The sequence below is a fragment of the Eptatretus burgeri genome, chromosome 5 (genome assembly GCF_056783735.1).
Source record: "Eptatretus burgeri isolate ZD-2024b chromosome 5, Ebu_testis_v1, whole genome shotgun sequence".
NCBI classification, from domain to species: domain Eukaryota; kingdom Metazoa; phylum Chordata; class Myxini; order Myxiniformes; family Myxinidae; genus Eptatretus; species Eptatretus burgeri.
Window position 1 is genome coordinate 100,418,990 of NC_140965.1, and position 15,844 is coordinate 100,434,833.

The 15,844-nt window shown below is 44.2% G+C and overlaps 1 protein-coding gene across 1 annotated transcript in view; it reads left to right on the forward strand.

Annotated features, from left to right (window-relative positions):
- Nucleotides 1–8,278, forward strand: part of LOC147027053 (uncharacterized) — a 167,481-nt gene extending 159,203 nt beyond the window's left edge. Inside the window, exon 3 of the transcript XR_015058653.1 lies at nucleotides 8,150–8,278. The gene's annotated coding sequence lies outside the window, so the exon portion shown is untranslated. The remainder of the gene's footprint in view (nucleotides 1–8,149) is intronic.
- The last annotated feature ends 7,566 nt before the right edge of the window (nucleotides 8,279–15,844 follow it).

The following is a 15,844-nucleotide window of genomic DNA, read 5'->3' on the forward strand; positions in this document are numbered from 1 at the left end:
CTTATTCAAAGGTTTAGGTGGAACTGTCGATGTTAACACAGCAAGGGCCCATCTCAGCAGATCAAGCAGGCAGTTGCTTGACCTGAGATACAACAACCTCAAGGGAGAGAATAGAGAAGCGAATGGAGCATTCAAAAAGATTATTTGAATGAGATGCTCACAATATTCCAAGACATTCCAAGAAATTACTGATGAGGCTACTCTAACCTCTTTCTTACAGTTCACGACTGATTCGGTAGAATGACCATGTTTCGGGGGAATAACTGGAATGAAAGCTAAACCGATGGTCAGAGATCACAGATTTGTAGAAATAAAAGGTTTTAAGATCATTATCATTGTTTAACTTCATGACTTTCCTATTAAGAGTAAGTAAGAAGAGCTGTTATCAGTCCATCAGTTTGTTGCTTTTTTAAAAGTTTATTTCGTCGATGTGGGTGACATTTGTGATCTATCCGGAGATCAAAGGTACAAAGAAACGTCTCTGAGAAAAATCTTTTAAAGAGGATTTGTCTCAATGGGGAATGGAGCATCTGATTTATTTGAGAAGCAAAGTACTGATGTCATCAGGTGAAGGATATATACTCATCATGAAAAAAAAATTATGCAACTGAAGTTTTAACGCTTGTATTGCTTTTGAGGAACTGATGTCAGCCAACATCAAGTGAATATATTACACATGGGATGTTAAAATGCGTTCTTATTCCGAAGGAGGCAGACCAAGACATTGATCTGCACACTCGATTAACAAACATCACACACAATGTCAGTAGAAGCTAAATTTTATGTTAAAATAATAATATGAGGTCACTTACAAGGAACTTCAATGTAGGAGGAGGCCATTAGGTCCATCAAAGCCTGTGCTGTGGTTGTTTGTCCATGTTATCTCCTTTTTAGAAGTCTTTAGTATGACTCGACCGGGGTTCGAACAGTCGACCTCCCAGACTCTCCCATACTCAGAGCGGACGCTCGAACAATTATGCCACCTATGTTAAGCGAAAACGACATGACTGTCAAATGATTGTGCAAATTTGCAATAATGCCAGTCTGTCTGATGATCACAGACAAGTTTATATTGTCAGAAATGGTTTCAATAATGTGTGACAACCATTGAATGCAACACAAGCTTGCACATGTGTTGCTATCATCCAAATCAGACAATACAGCTCTTGCTGTGCGATGTTGTGGCATCCTTTAATCAGGACCACTTCCATTGTTGTTCAATTGTATCTGAGTGAGAAGATCATGCAGGGCAGTCCAAGTGATTGATGCTGTAATGCTGAAGTACAGCTCTGATCAGATATGCATGGTGTGGACAGGCATCGCCTTCCATAAAGATGACCTTGAAACCTTGTTGGACCAGAGGGATGATTATAAGCCTATTGATCTCAATGCTGTACCTGACACCAATCATACAACTCTATTGGGATATAGCAGGGGTTCAAACTGCCATGCTCAGGAAACAAACGAGTCAACCCTCAGGTTAAAAAAAATTGTAACATTCATTTCCCAAACTCCTTTTTCACAAGAAATTAATTTTGAAGGATCTGGTGAAACAAGCATCCACTGCTGGGGAATGGCAATCACTTACCAGAACATGAACATGAGTGTTTGTACAGCACCCCCACCTTATGCTGACAAGATCAGTCATTTGACCACGATGAATGCCAGCTCATAAGAATCTGCTGCACCCATCAATCCTATCATGCTGCCTCATGGAACAAGTAGCAAATCGCTCTCCACCGACTCTCCAGACTACAGCACGTGCATTGTTGAACTTGTATCTATGACGGTGAAAAGAACATGGTGCCAATGACTCATTCTCGAGTTGTGATATTGCATCGCACATTGCATCATGTGCTGCTGTCAATAGTGCTGTGTTTGAGGCACCCAGAGTTCACTGGTCTTTTGGACCACATGCCATTATTACGAAGCCTGTTCCAAACTGTCAAGGTCAAACAAATTAATGGTTGATTGCTCTTTTCAGGCCATTCTGGTGAGATAATGGTGTTGAAAAGCAGTTCCTTCTGGCAGGGGTGATAAGATAACAATCCTCACATAGGGTTAAACCCCTTGAATGACCTGAACGGGGTGTGCGTGAACTCTCCAGTCTTACCAGTGCCAAAGAAATGACATTCCAATGAACATTGTACTGGAAAGCAATGGCAGCCTGAGTCAACCCTCCTGCCCCCCCCATTGAAACATCCAGATGATGTGAGCCAACTCATTTAGTGTTCAGTGATGTCTTGCCATTTATAAGGTGATGTTGATTACATGGTGGCCAATACGCAACTTTCAAAATTACGTATGAATGCGAATGAGGCCTTTCGAGCATGCGCTGTGTCGGCATTTTCATTGACTCGTTTCTGCTTGTCTGGGTCCTTTTAACCTGCCGTTGCTCGTGCAAAATCTGTCGGTGAAATTATATTTTTAACAGGATTTTCATCATTTAAACGAAAGAGTGGCAATTTCAAGATAATTGACTTTAATTGTTGTGTTCCTGGATGCAAATCTGACTCACGGGAATATCAGAAATAAGAGAAATGTCTGTGGATGGAACTGAGAGGTGTGGAGTTCCTATCATTTTCCTGTTAATACAAGTGAGTTGCTACAGTGGGAAAAAAACAAAAATGCACGCGCACACACACACACACACACACACACACACACACACACACACACACACACACACACACACACACACACACACACACACACACACACACACGCACACGCACACACATAATGCAAAGAACCAAGCGAGCAGCACAGTGAGCGCCTCGTATGCATCCATGCGCCAATTTCCAACTGCCATCTCACTTTGGACCTCTATTCTGCTCACTATGACGTTACACGCTCACCACAACCACTCCACACATCTCCCAAAAATCCCCCACAACTTACGTCCACGTCTTCACTACAAATGCTACAGTTACAAACATCTCCCTCTTCACTACAGACGCAGCCATGATGAGCATCTCCTTCCTCTCCACAGCAACACATCACAATCTCTTCACTACAAACAGCACAACTTACTCCCACCTCTACAACTGCCGCAACTGCCACCTATTCGTCGAACACTCATGATAGCCTCGAAGGACGCTGAAGGAATGAGAGTTGAGTTATTTTGGGGCATAATTCAAAGCGAGAATGTGTGCTGGAGTTCATTCAAGGTGTACAAATAGCGCTGGGTTTTCCCAAAAAGAGGACATTTGAATGGAGGCCAGCACAGGTTCAGGGCCAGAGAGGGCTTCCAAAAACCCTGGCCCCATGTTAATCTTGGAGCTCTGATGCATGGCCATGTCAGTGAGTGACTGAGGCCATTTTTCGGTTTCGGGTCCTGGTCTGGTGGGGTGTGGCTATGGAGTGAGACTACCACTATGGACCAATAGGGAAGCTGGAAATCACTAACAGCCCCATTGAATCCAACTCTTAGCTCCTCTCTCTCTCTCTACCGGGGCTCATAATAGGAGCAACACAGCTCAGATTGAGCCAGACTTTGGGGGACTTTGGAGATGTCAGATATCGTCAGACATTGAGAGGGGTGAGACTGCCAGATTTCAGACCTCACCGGGGAAGCAGACAGTGGCAGACGGCGCATAGAGGGCAACCTTCAGTGCTGAGCAAGAACACCACAAATCAGCGCGGCCAAGCACGGACGGAATCACAATGAGTGACCACTATGACCCGGGGCTCTTCTCATCCCATCGACGCTCAGATCGGCTGTATTCATCAGCAACAGTTACACCTACTGATTCTCAGACTACTCGATAGGGTCTTTGTCTGGCTCATCCTTCTCCATCATCTATCTCTCGTCTACTGTGGACGCACAAGAGCAATCAGCACGGGCAAGTCCCAACCAACCATTCTTTTCAGAGCGAAGCCACCATTCTTGGCAGAGTGAACCTTACTGACTCGCACTTCACATCTTCCTCTCACACCATGCTGCACTCCATGTTGCACTACACTCGCACCTCTCACTCCCACACCATAGACACCCTCAGCATTTCTCCCTCCTGCCCCTTTCACTAAGTCTCCACTGCTTCTTATCTCTCTGAGTTATCTCCAACTTTCCTCGGGTTTGTGGGTGGAATGGTGCCTGTCATAGCACAAGTTAATACTATATAAGCATATTCGGGGTCACTCTGCACTGTCTTCTTATTTTATGAATATTGCATTCCTTTTGCCGCACCTCAAATTCCTTGCTTTCCTCTGCTATACATTTCTAAATAAATCCCTTACTGTGCCACATAACTTTCCTCGCTTTGTGAAATAAATGTGCCTGTTAGAAAATAACCAAGCTCATTTTTGACTTTTCCTCCATTGGTCTGGCATTGTCAGCACCATAGCTTAGCCAGGACGTTGTACCCCAAATCTGCTTAATAACTCATGCGTACTTGGCAGCTCTGCTCGGCTGCACCTGATCTGGTAAGTTAAGCAAGTACGCATCGAGGGCACGATTCCCCGATAAGGTGATCACATGATCCTAGTTAAACGGTTGTCAGACAGTGGACACTGGGTCATGCAGTCAAGTAGTTGGTGTTCGCGGTCGATTAGTGACTCGCCGTGACATGAAGTTATTCGTGTGAGACGGCCTGTGATTCCCGGCTAGTCCTGAAAGGAACCAGGGACAGCGCCTCCCTCGTAGTTCCGCCGCAACCTTGGGGCCGTGATAATATTAAAGATACCCCAATACCTTCAGAAAAGAGGAGGCTATTGTGTGTTAGTATCTTTGCTGAAGGGCTGTCACCATTTTTGTCGCTGGAGCACCATCATATGACCTCTGATGCAATATGAAGTTTTTCTTTCAAATACTCAGCTCTTTTAACAACAAGTTAAGGTGTTTAACATCATATCCTCCAGTGTTTGCCAAACTAAACCCAATTCTATAAGCCGAATACCAACATCCATTCCTTCATCCCCCAAATTCTCTCATCTGTGGAACCAAATCCCTGCATATGGTGTCTCTTGCCCCTGTGCACAGTCCTTCAAGAGTTCTTCCCATCGTTCTCTTGGGATTTCTCCCATGCCCATGCCTGATCTCTTCTCCTTTCACTCTGCCCCCTTTCCTTTCTGCCATTGATCCACTTATGTACGATATCTTTGGCTTCTTCACGTTCCCCTTTGATCCTCTGTCAGTCTGTGAATCTGCTGCCCTTTGTCGCCGTGCTCCTCCATGAGCTGAGACTTCTGCATATAAAAATCCACTATGCTCACCACAAATCACTGTTATAGATTCTACACTGCATTGTCCGAGTTTGAAATGGCTATTTTGTTGTAATTTCTGCCACTGTATTAATGCATTTATGGCCCAGTGTGAGCTGCAGTAGGTGCTAAGGTATTGTGTATTAGGCTGTGGGTGGGAAACTGTCCAATGAACTGCTTGTACCCATGAACACTGATTTTGCCTTCAGACAAGGCTTCTTCAGGGTCGAGATCTTTGTTTTAACTTCACACAAGGCTTCTTCAGGGTAGGGGCCTTTGTTTTACCTTCACAAAAGGCTTCTTCAGGGTAGGGGCCTTTGTTTTACCTTCACAAAAGGCTTCTTCAGGGTAGGGGCCTTTGTTTTACCTTCACACAAGGCTTCTTCAGGTTATGGGCCTTTGTTTTAACTTCACACAATGCTTCTTCAGGGTAGAGGCCTTTGTTTTACCTTCACACAAGGCTTCTTCAGGTTATGGGCCTTTGTTTTACCTTCACACAAGGCTTCTTCAGGTTATGGGCCTTTGTTTTAACTTCACACAAGGCTTCTTCAGGGTTGGGGCCTTTGTTTTACCTTCACAAAAGGCTTCTTCAGGTTATGGGCCTTTGTTTTACCTTCACACAAAGCTTCTTCAGGGTAGGGGCCTTTGTTTTACCTTCACAAAAGGCTTCTTCAGGGTAGGGGCCTTTGTTTTACCTTCACACAAGGCTTCTTCAGGTTATGGGCCTTTGTTTTACCTTCACAAAAGGCTTCTTCAGGGTAGGGGCCTTTGTTTTACCTTCACACAAGGCTTCTTCAGGTTATGGGCCTTTGTTTTACCTTCACAAAAGGCTTCTTCAGGGTAGGGGCCTTTGTTTTACCTTCACACAAGGCTTCTTCAGGGTAGGGGCCTTTGTTTTACCTTCACAAAAGGCTTCTTCAGGGTAGAGGCCTTTGTTTTACCTTCACACAAGGCTTCTTCAGGGTAGGGGCCTTTGTTTTACCTTCACACAAGGCTTCTTCAGGGTTGGGGGCTTTGTTTTACCTTCACACAAGGCTTCTTCAGGGTCGGGGCCTTTGTTTTACCTTCAGAAAAGGCTTCTTCAGGGTAAGGGCCTTTGTTTTACCTTCACACAAGGCTTCTTCAGCGTAGGGGCCTTTGTTTTACCTTCACACAAGGCTTCTTCAGGGTAGGGGCTTATGTTTTACCTTCACACAAGGCTTCTTCAGGGTAGGGATCTTTGTTTTACCTTCACACAAGGCTTCTTCAGATTTGGGGCCTTTGATTTACCTTCACACAAGGCTTCTTCAGGGTAGGGGCCTTTGTTTTACCTTCACACAAGGCTTCTTCAGGGTAGGGGCCTTTGTTTTACCTTCACACTAGGCTTCTTCAGATTTGGGGTCTTTGTTTTACCTTCACACAAGGCTTCTTCAGGGTAGGGGCCTTTGTTTTACCTTCACACAAAGCTTCTTCAGGGTAGGGGCCTTTGTTTTACCTTCACACAAGGCTTCTTCAGGGTAGGGGCCTTTGTTTTACCTTCACACAAAGCTTCTTCAGGGTAGGGGCCTTTGTTTTACCTTCACACAAAGCTTCTTCAGGGTAGGGGCCTTTGCTTTACCTTCACACAAGGCTTCTTCAGGGTAGGGGTCTTTGTTTTACCTTCACACAAGGCTTCTTCTGGGTAGGGGCCTTTGGGGGTGTTAAGAGGACAAAGAGCAGAAAGTGTTTTTTATCGTTAGAGTGCCCTTGTGGGAAATGCAACAACTTTCCTTCAGAATGTTTCACTTTTCAGGTGGAGTTGTGGACTAGTTTCTGATTTACTTTGTTTTGTGGCTATTAGGATAACCTAGAAGTTTAATGGACACTCACCTCTAATCTGTCTAGCCTGGGTTCCAATCTCAGCATCCTGGTGTTTCATCGGCCGGGCAATTCATCATTGTGTGCACCATCCCTCGGATGGACGTTAAACTGAGCATCCCGTCTGCCGGCATTTGTTGATGGACGTAAAAGATCCCACGGTGTCTTCCTTGAAAAGTAGGAGAGCTCTCGTCGGAACCATGAACAAATTCCAAATTCTTGTTCTCACCGACAGGAGGCACTGCAACAGCCGCACAGCTGTGCCCCAACAAATTATGTGACTGGCAACCATGTGCTGCATATGAAAGAAGAAGAAGAAGAAGAAACTAGAAGCTGCGCTTGGGATCAGTACTCATTTTCAGCATCTTGTTTTGTTACAGTGTGATGATCGTTGATACCTGTGTTTGGGATTGTCGAACGCCCATATTTAACCAAAAATATATAAAAATAATTTTACCACAACATTTACCATATTTCTTGTGAACAATTTATATTCACATTACAGTATTCTGTTCCTTTATACAAGGAACTTGGATGTGGGAGGAAGGCCATTTGGCCCATCATGCCTGCGCTTCACCCATACCCCTTGAACTCAATGTATCAGTGTAAATACTGTTTAAAATCACCCGAAAACGATTCGGCATTCATTGTTTAAAATAATCACTTGTCGAAGTTCCATCCATAATTTGTCAATGATCGATTTGATCAGGATAAGGATTGAACAAGTGAAGCTTCCCAATCATTTCCAGATATGTTGTGAGATGAAAAGGTGTCCAATTATTATCTGTTGAAACGAGTCCCTCCTCACAACAATCCTCTTGTTTCCAAAAATCATTGGGGTTCTGGAACCTCATGAACAACCTATTAACAGTGTCCAGGTTATAGGAGTTTTATTTTATGTTTACAATGAAACAGTATGACAACATAAAGTTTAATATATTGTTTTTGATCCATCAGCCACCTCCTTAACTTCATACTTTATACTCATTGTCTCCTCTGTGTCACTTCATCCACATTCCAAAGTTTTGGTAATTTTCTAACATCATTTCTTTAACCCTCTCAAATAACTTTTGGTGCTGAATCAAATTTTTTTTTTTCCGTTTGCTTTCAGGTGCTCCTGGGAAGATGGGAAAGAAAGGCCGAGCAGGAGAGGCAGGTATGACCCAAATATGGGTCCGTGGGATAGATAGTGAGTTTTGGCATTGTGATGATCAATTTTCAGTGCTTTCGAACCTTTTTTTTTGCTACAATATATTGGAGTTGTGAGAGAGGTTCAACCAGTATTGCGTTAGCACTTTTTTATTTTAAATACTTCCACTTTTTGTGGTGGCATGATTTCATGCTTTCAACTGGCGATGAGCAACGGTGCATCGCCACTGCTACCAAGTATGGGGGCACCGCTGATGCTGTGCCCCTATACCAGTACACTGGTACTTATTTCACCGACCTCGGAAGTATGACAGCCTGAGTCAACCCCACCTAGTGTTAATTCAGTGGCTGACGGGGCTCAAACTCAGTACCCTAAGATCCCAAACCAGCCACCCGAAATACTAAGCCAACACCAGGCTTGTTTAGTACGTAAGGAGTGACTAAAGACAGTTTATGGGATTTCAACTCATTGTCGTGCACGACTTCTTGGGGCAGGTGAATAGATCATGTCTCCAACTAAGCTATTTCAACATTCATCATTCTCTTACGATATTTTTTTCGTGAGATATGATGATGTTTTTATCAAATTTCTATTATAATCTCGTGAAAAATCATACAGGATATTTTTTGGTTGTTGTTGTAAGGGTCACTTCCTCTTTTATTTCTTCAGCATGCCTCACTTCCTTGTAACTGTGTTTACCTCCGCCACCGAAGGTGGGTGGAGGTTGTGTTTTCACCCCCTCTCTGTCTGTCTGTATGTTTGTCTGTGAACAGGATATCTCAAAAACTTGTGGACGGATTCGGACAAAATTTGGTGGACAGGTTGGGTGTGTGACGAGGATGAAATGTTTAGATTTTGATGAAGATCTGGATCTGAATACGATAATTTTTTCATGATCCTTCACCATTGAGAGACGGGGTCCAAAAATGACATATAGCACGATATCTCAAAAAGTTGTGGATGAGTTATGACAAAACTTGATGGGTGAGTTGGTTAGTTGACAGGAACAAGTTGATTCGATTTTGGTTCAATTCTGGATCCAGATCCAGCCTATCAGTGGGATACAAAATGTAAACTATTTAGCCTGGCCGAGGTAGGTGCTCCACCGAGTGCCGTTCTAGTTTTATTTTTGCATCTTGCTGTCTGATTAGTGAACAGCCATTATAAATGGAACTCATTGGTTTCATCATATAACACATTGTTCTTTGGTGAAGACATTAAATTGGTTGTTCTTTAATCAACAACCACATATAGATTCAACATTTTGAGAGGTATCTCGAGAATATAAATAAACTTTTGAGCTGACACCATTGTCGTCTTCTTCTTTTGTATGCAGCACTTGGTTACAGGTAGCATCATTTGCTGGGGGCATGGCTGTGCAGCTGATGCAATGCCCATTGTACGTTACAGCAGGAACTTGGAACTTGTTCAGTGCCGGTGATAGCTCTCGTCCTCTTCATGAAGGACATAGTGGGAATTTTTTAAATCCACAAACCAATGCCAGCAGACAGAACTCCCAGTTTAACTTCTATCTGAGAGACGGTGCAGAGATTGATGCCGAAACATCAGTGACAGTTTATAGCTAGGCTGAGATTTGAACCGAGGCTAGGCCAGTTTACATACCTCTAAGCTATCCTGCCAGCCCCAGATACCATATATCTCTGCTATCTGTACCAGAAGTAGACCTTTGCTGTATTTTCGAGTATGCGTGCAGTGTTGCTTCTGTCCTCATAAGAACCTCTGAATGGTTGGTCAACAATCTTAATTGGTACACGAGCGCCAGCCAGAGTGACCACTATATTCGTTATGTCTGTGTGTCTGTCTGTCCAGAGCATAACTCCGTGGACTTTGATCCGATCTTGCTGAAACTTGGTTATGTGTTCGATATCAATGTGGAGTTGTGTTTTCCTGGATGAGGGCGTGCCACGCCCATTGTGGGCGGAGCCACGCCCAAAAAATAGCCATTTTTAGGGGGTAGTGGGATTAAAAATCTATCTTCTCCTCGGGAATTGACTGAATGGAATGGATTCTTTGGTATTTGAAGAGCAAAATGAATTATCTAAAACTTGTTGTTGTCCGATTTTTCATTTTCGTCCCAAGGTCAAGGTCACAAGGTCAAAAACTTAGAAAATTGCGAATTTTGACATAAAAATCATACGACCGCCCAAACTTTGAGAGCGAGGATGACAATATTTTTAATGCATAATCTTGAGGTCATTTCCCACCTATTGAAGTCTTGAAACCATTTTGCTCTGTCTCGAACACCTTGCCCGTGGCGCCCCCTTCAAGTTTGTTTTTACGCTGATTTCATCAAAGTATGGATAATCCGAGGAGTGCGAAATGCCATATAGCCTATATGACGTTATATTGTTCCTGGAATGTTCCAGAGGAAGTTTCGCATCAAAGTTCAAAATCCTTGACCTTTAAAGGCCACAAAGGTCAAACTTTCAAAGTTGTGGGAATCAAACCGGGTTTTCGACCTTCTTCGACGAACTAACTCCAATAAGCTATAGCACGTATCCTGTTTCCTTATTTTAATGTCCACAACATTGTTTTGTGACCTTTAAAGGTTATGCAAAGGTCAAATTTTGAAAGTTATTGAACGAAACCGGGTTTTCGACATTTTGCAGCTGTTGATTGAAGGCCACTATATAATAATTATAACTTGGACAAAAATTATCACATTGTCTCATCCTTGACTTCTGAAACAATCTACATCATCACATACCGCTCGTGAACCATTGTCGTCTTCAGACTTCTCTTAGTTGTGTCTGAGATCATCCAGAAAATAAAAATAAAAAATAAAAAATATATATTTTTACGGCTGTGGAAATTTGCATTACACCATAAATAGCCCTCAGGTGAGATATCTCCATAAGTACATGTGTAGTTAGCCCAAACCCGTTGTATAGAGGGAATTTATGTGATCCATCCAGGCTGCGACACTTTGAGTTAGCCATTTTTCTGTTCTATCTTTTATTTCAAACAAACAGCATCTCAACAACCACGCCATCCCCACCACAGCGCCAACCACACTACAACGACGCCACCTCCACCACCTACGCTACCACATCATCGCTTCTACAACTTTTTGCAAACACCACCACCTTCGCCTTTACCTTCACAACTTCATCCCACATCATCACTTCTACAGCCATTCCCAAACACCACCAGTCAACACCAAACGTCGTGTTGCCGGAGCCGTTCGGCCATGGAGGCCAAACGCGTCGATCCGCGGATCAGGAATGCTTCACGCCCACTTCTCCTCTGTCCAATGGGCAAGCATGAGGCGGCTTGGCCCCGCCTCCAGGCGCGTGGAGGTGAATTCCGTCTAGGTCCGTCTATGCAAATTTTAGGATCAGTGGAGGTTCACGCCCATTTTTGCCCGACCAATCTGGCTGACCGGGGGGGGGGGGCAGTGTGGCCCCGCCTCCAATCTTGACCCTGATCTGGGAATTTGCATATCGGCGCCTCCTGAGCGCTATAAAGAGACGAGCGCAAGGTGACTCGCGAGGAGAGTGTGAACTAGGAGAGTGTGGAACGAGGAGAGTGTGGAACTAGGAGAGTGTGGAACGAGGAGAGTGTGGAACGAGAGAGTGTGTCGTCGAGGAGTTGCTTTTGGAGACAAGGAGCGCCGCGTTGGTGGAGTTGAGTCGAGTTTGCGCGGTGGAGCTGCGGGCAGCTGATCGGGGCAGGGGAGCTCGTGTCCAAGGCCAGGAGGACAGCAGTCGGCGACGAGGCTGCGGTGCGGGGGATCGCTTGTCTCGTCGCGGGACCCAATTCAGCCAGCCACTCCCCTCCCCCAGGGAATCAACAATTTCCCCTTCCCCCGTGCTGAGATAGTGCAAAAGGGGGCCCCGTTCCTCCCCCACCCCAAACGTGGTGCCAACAAGCACGCCAGGGGCCCAGAGTCGGGGCACAGAGGCGCGGACACTTTGCGGCTTGCCCGCCAACGCGTCACGAGGACGCGGGTAAGACCTCATCGGTCTCGCGGACCTGGCCGCTCCTCTAGGTCCAGTGCACATTTGGCCTACGGACCTGTCTGTCTCCTTGTCTGTGAGGGTGGCTTCTTTCTTTTGCTTTTGTGTAAATGTGTGTTGGTGCCGTCTGTGAAGTAAAACTATGTAAGTGTTGCCGTGTGTACGGGTTCGTCGGTTGTATTACATTTGCTTTTTGTGCATAATTGTATGGCTGTAAATACGTGCATTTCGTGCTTGTCTGTGTGTGCGTGTGAATAAAATGCTTGCTTGTTGAAGTTTTCCCGCTCTGCTTCGTCTCCTTCCTTTTAAATTGACTCTCCATCCTGCTTCACGTAAGGGGTTCGTAGTGGGTACAACATCCCGGTAATTAATCGGAACCGTCAAGGCCGACGATAACACCGCTCGGTTATCACTGTAGCACCGAACGGATCGCTTAAGCGGTTCGTGTCCGGAGTCGGCCTGTGGCGTGGTACGATCGCCCGGTTTTACCATCCGCGTGGGTACTTAGGTAGGTCGAGTTTGGCGAACAACCCTATCCTACGTGGGTGGCCGATTGGCACGATTGTGGTGAGGTCGAAAGGCCCACCCGTGACTAGCTCCCGGCGTTGGTCCGAGAGGATCACGACAGCATTGTCCGTCCAGTGGGCGACATGCCGCGATTTGAGTTACGTGGCCGTTCGCACGCCGGCGGGCGCGAATTCGCAACAACGTATGTATATATATATATATATACACACACTGTATGAGAGAGAGAGGTATGAAGAATTCCTTCAGCTACTGGTAACTGTTCCTGATTCAATACAATGGCTACATCCTGAGCTCGGCACTGTCTGTCATTGAGGTTTTGATCCTGCAATCTCAGAACTTCTCTGAATGGTGGGTCCACAACCTTAGTTCTGTGTGAGAGTGAGAGAAGGAGAAGAAGGAAAGACATGAGAAAAAGGATAGATAGATGGATATTAAAATCTCGAGCTTCTGATTGCCACTTTGAAGAAATGCATTTTTTTTGAAATATAGTCTGTCTTTTGTTAATTTTTTTTTGCAAGAGGTATTGTCAATAATGTCAAAAGTGACTTCATCCCACAGTGACTGCCTTGCCATAGCTTGTGTGACCTGCATACTAACGGGCTAAACCAAAAGCATTTATGTTCAACTTTAGGTCTTGTCAGTTGACCTTGACATTTATCCTTCTCCTATTCATTTATCATCCCTTGATGTCTGCTCTTGTCTCTCTGCTAAGTATGTGATGAGCATCATGGAACATACATCAGCCCTTTCCACGAATCCTACCCGATGTACAGTATATATCTATATAAATTGTTCAATTTCTCAGCAGCCATTCTTGCCTGTGCTATTTTTGGAGGGGGTGTGCATGAAAGCAGAGAACAGGAAGGCTGGCTTGCTTTCGCCCCCCAGCCCTCGCTCGAGGATGGTGCGAGTGGCCATGACATGGCATGGGATTTACCTCAAGGGCACATGGGAGCAGCCTTGGCATTTGTGTCTTGGTGTTGGCTGGCATCTGATGGCATTCTTTTTTTTGAAAAAAATTCATCTTCGGCCTGGTGCAGAATGATACATGAATCTTAATATCGGGCATCTGGCTGTTTGGAGATGACTGGCATGTGGTCTGTGAATGTGACTGATATATGTGACACCATGTAGGGGCTGTATTCATGATATTTATGCATCCTTTTGTCTTTTGATCAATAAATAGGTTCTAACATAGTGTAGCAAACTTGGCATGTTGAATATGAAAAGCTTGGCTGTAATGGATACCTTTCTGTTGCAGAAGATTCCAACATCCCTTTGCTTAAACCTCAATGTCGATTTTGGATATATAAAGATTTGTTGATTGATTTTACATATTAGAAAATGCTTCTTGAACCTTGTGGTATTGGTACCCTGGCACTCAGCCATCCTTACTGTTTCACTACGTTGCTGATGCTGTCTTCAACTCATGTTCCATCGTGTCCTGCATAAGAAATCATAAAGTGTTTTATATGCAGAGAGATTCAATATCAGAACACTTTAAAAATGGTTTACCTATTTTAGAGTCGGGTAAGGTGAAGTAAGATAGCCCTCTCCTCTCTCTGCCTCCCCCCTTTCTCCAATGGTATAACCTCAGCCCTAGTGGTTATGTGTATCCTGAATATACTTCGGCACCAGAGGGCTCTCTGGCTGATGCTTTATGCATTAATTATGGTGTGTGTTTCACACATGTGTTGGTGTGTGTATGTGTTGGTTAATATCTCCATATGCTGGTTTCAGAAGGTGCAAAGGAGTCCTCCCAGGGCTTGAAGGAAGTAGCCTCCTCCGTTTCAGGAAGGGATCATGATTCATGGACCAAGTTGTGAAGTTTTCTTGTTTTCAAAGTTTTGTTCCGAGGGCTTTTTTCAGGATCAGCACTGAGCCCCAGACAGCTTCCAAACTGTAGTTTGTTTGGGCAGTAATATTCCCAAGGATGGTTTTTAAGATCTCTGCAAAGTTCTTGTTTATCATTACTGCTATTACTGCTGTCACTGTGACTAATTTGGGGTTCTTCAGCTCCCAGGATGTTTTCACTTCATTTTTGAGATCCTTGTATTTGGTCATTTTCTTCATTTCTGTGTGGTTTAGGCCAAAAATTGTTGGGAACTGAAACCTCAATTAGCAATGCTTTCTTTTCTTTTTTGTACCTGAGTATTAAATCCAGTTGCAATGCTTTGTTTTCTATGTTCATGCCTGATGGGATCATCATGTTGTACGTGAGTGTGTTACTGCCTTGTTTTCCATTCTCGCTTTTGGTTCATGTTTCCATGAGTTTTCCGGAACTGGGATATTGTAATTATTGCAGATATGCCAGTGGATAACTCTCCATACTTTGTTTTGCCTTTGGGTATACAGCTGTTCTGACATTAATTATTTTTTTTACATCGCAATGGGAGATGACTTGTGCTTACTTCGTCTACCTTGCAGAACCTACACCTGTCCGATTCACTCAGCCCTGATATTTTCTTCACGCCATTGGTGTAGTGTCCTTGATCTTGGGCATTTATTGTGATTCATTTAACTCCATCCCAGTTGAACTGACCTCTTCTTAGACATTCCAATGAGCCTTCTTTGTCTATGCCCAATCTGTCCAACATATATATATATTTTCATCTTCCTGCTCTTTTATCGTTCTCCCAGTTGTCAGTCTATATTTGTTGATATTTCGCTTCATATTTTTTGCAATCGTTGTGGCTGTATTCATTGCTGTTTCGGTTCCATGTGGGGCATCTTCTATTCACGCCACTCCTTGGAAATTGTTTGCTAGATGGGTTAGGGATACCTTTTCTGTCTTTCTGTCTTTCTGTCTTTGTCTTCATGTTTGTGTACAAATCGGATTCAGTTGTCTGTCAAAATTTTCACATATTCAGCCAATCCCACAGTTGTAACTCTGTGCGCTTGGTTGAGTTCCATCAGGCTGCTACCTCCTTCTCAGAATGCATTAGTTTTTGAATAACATTTTATGGATGGTGAGGAGTTTCCGATTGTGGCAAGTTTATTATTCCGCAACTACATTGGAAAACCGGTTCTACGAGTTTGACTTTCATTTTGTTTCTTAGAGAGTGACATATTTTCAGGACCATCCTCGTTCGATGTAGGTATTCTTTGGAAATCGTTGTGCTCATTTGTTTGTGACACATTTGTTGGC